This window comes from Globicephala melas, chromosome 20, assembly GCF_963455315.2.
Source record: "Globicephala melas chromosome 20, mGloMel1.2, whole genome shotgun sequence".
NCBI classification, from domain to species: Eukaryota; Metazoa; Chordata; class Mammalia; order Artiodactyla; family Delphinidae; genus Globicephala; species Globicephala melas.
In genome coordinates, this window is record NC_083333.1 from 17888678 (window position 1) to 17891676 (window position 2999).

At 51.5% G+C, this 2999-nt stretch overlaps 1 pseudogene; it reads right to left on the minus strand.

The window, feature by feature from the left end:
* Window positions 1-1466: 1466 nt before the first annotated feature.
* On the minus strand, window positions 1467-2059 carry LOC132594201 (NAD-dependent protein deacylase sirtuin-5, mitochondrial-like; annotated as a pseudogene).
* Window positions 2060-2999: the final 940 nt, after the last annotated feature.

A 2999-nucleotide genomic window follows, 5' to 3' on the forward strand; every position in this document is an offset into this window, starting at 1 on the left:
AGGTGCTTGTACTTCCACGTTTATAGCAGCAATATTCACAGTAGCCCAGAGGTGGAACCAACCCAGGTGTCCATCGATAGGCGAGTAAATAAACAAAATCTGGTCTGTCCACAAAGTGCAATATTATCCAGTCTTAAAAAGGAAGGAAATTTTGACATATGCGGCAACACGGATGAATCTTGAGGACACATATTGTGAAATAAGCCAGACACGAAAGGACAAATAGTGTATGATTCCACTTATATGAGGTCCCTCAAATGTGGATCTGTCAAATTCATAGAGACAGAAAGTAGAAGGGTGGGTGCCAGGGGCTGGGGGAGAGGGAGTGGGGAGTTAATGCTTAGTGGGTAGACTTTCAGTTTGGGAAGATGGAAAAGTTCTGGACATGCGTGATAGTTGGTTGCACAACACTGTGAATGTACTTAACACTTCTGAACTGTACACTTAAAAATGGTGAAGATGGTAAATTTTATGTTATGTGTATCTTACCACAATTTTTTTTCTTTTGCTGTAGAAAGGGATTTTGTTTTCCAGCAACCCTTGCGTGGAAATCACAAATACCAGGGTTTTACCCCTCTACTTCCATCTTTGCCCAAATAGCAAAAATACAATCAGGATAATTACTTGTTTTAGACAACCTAATTACAAAGTTGTTTCCTGCCCAGTAACCAACCAAACACATCAGAGGTATCTTATGTTTAGGTTCAAACCAAATAACATGAATTGACTTGAGAAATTCTGTGACTTCTCCTTCTAAACATGTTTACTACTGTTGCTTCTAAGTCCCCATTACTTATCAGCAGTTTGGATTCCAGATGATATTCTCAGACCTTTCAGTATTCAGCTCACCATCCACAAGACTGTTTCTCCTGTTGGTGGCCTGGTATTTAGATGTGCTGTGATTTCTTCCTTCCTCAGGGCAATTAAGAAATAGTTTCAGGGGCTTCCCTGGTGGCGCAGTGGTTGAGAGTCCGCCTGCCGATGCAGGGGACACGGGTTCGTGCCCCGGTCTGGGAAGATCCCACATGCTGCGGAGCGGCTGGGCCCGTGAGCCATGGCCGCTGAGCCTGCGCGTCCGGAGCCTGTGCTCCGCAACGGGAGAGGCCACAACAGTGAGAGGCCCGCGTACCAAAAAAAAAAAAAGAGAAACAGTTTCAGTTTCACGAGGAGCGAGGGCTTCAGGAAAGTCGTCCCACAAGGCCCCTGGAGATGAAACGTGAACCTGTTCATGACTGGGGTGGTTCCCATGTTAAATTCGGCCACTTCTACTCCCTGGGCAGACACGTGGGGGGCAAACATGGCGGCAGGGTAGACCACAGAGGACGTTCCCACCACCAGACACAAGTCACAGAGGGCCAGCTCCCTGTCAGCCTCCCCTGGGATGGCAGGGTCCAGGTTTTCTCCAAACCACCCCACGTGAGGTCGCAGCAGGCCCACACAGCCTGCCTCTTCACACCGGCGAAGTTTCAACACTGGGATTCTGGCGTCTTGAGCTTCAGGTTCTGGAAACCCCTTTTCCTGATAAAACTGGACAAATTGGACTCTTGTAGTTCTCAGCCACAACTCCGCAAGAGGTACATCGAGTTTTAAATAAGCTACCATGGATTTCCAGAAGGCTCTTGGTGCCAGCCTCGTGGTGCAGCTCATTGGTGTTCCGGGTGATGACCACAGCCCGTCGGCCCACCGGTCGGGCCGCGCCTCACGCTCGGCGATGGCCAGGTGCCTGGCGTCGGGCCCCTTGCTCTGCACTGGTAGGACTCCCACACCTGGGACGGGCTTCAGGCAAAGGCCTGAGGCGTGGCCAGGTCCTGAGCTTGCCATTTTCTCCAATAACCTTCCGCTCCTCTGAAAGTCGGAACCCCACTCTCAGCACTGACGCCAGCCCCTGAAATTGATGACTGTGTGCTTGGCTTTTGCAAAAAGCTTCCTGAAGCCCGGCCGTATTTGAACTTGGACGAGCCATTGTTAGGCAGATCTTGGTTTGCGCAGAGGCTGGAGAGGTCAGTCCACAATACAGCTGGGCAAGTAAGTGGCTTGGGACAATCCGGAGAGGTGGCATCAGGTTTTTTGTGTCGCACTAATTATCGAGATGGGCTCGTTTCCTGCCCCTCCCTCGTCTCTCGGGTCGCAGCTGCCCCAGCGCTGTGCCGGGAAGACACCGGGCCTCGGGCCTCTGCACATGCGCCTCTTACCACAATTTTTAAAACAAGAAGAGCCACGTGACAGCCTCTGCACTTGCTGCGTAATTACTGTTCATTGCTTTGTTCGATCATTCTTATTGAACAGACCTTCTCCAGATCCTGTGTTAGGACTGCTGCTCCCAAGAGGAATAAGACACAGGCTCTGCCCTGAGCTCGTGGTCGAACAGGGGCGAGGCACCCACACAGGGTGGGGAGTAAAGTGCTGTAAAGTGCCCTGGGTGATAAAGGCCTGTTCGCGGCGCGAGGGGCACAGGGCAGTGACTGGCCAGCTCTTCTTGAGAGACCAGTGGAAGTCAGGAAGCCTTTCTGGAAAGTGTGACACGTGACCTGAATCCCGAAACCCGGCAAAGTGGTCACCGAGCTCTGGAGTTTGCCGGGGAGAGAAATCTGGGCAGTGCAGGGCCTGGCATGTCCTGCTGCATTGGTAGCCATGAGGAGGCCGGGGCCAGCAGCAGCCAGGGCTCGAGAAGGAGGCGAGGGCCAGACCCCAGGGGGCGCTGGGCTCGTGAGAACCATCCCTCAGCAACACCAGATTGGTTAGCCTGGTTTTCATTGTTATTTGCAGACTAAACAGCAGCTGGTAAAAAGCCAGAAGAGCCTAGTGTTTTCAAGCTCAGAGAGAATGATCCGCATGGGTCTGCGAGGCATCGGACCTTCTTCAGACCCACACTGCTCATCCTCTGAAGGAGTGCTTAGCTATTTGCACACAAACCTCAGTCTGACATAAACCTGCTACTTTGTGCAACTCCAGCAGCAGAGAAAACGTCTGTATTCGTTTTTCTCAGCAGTGCTTCAATG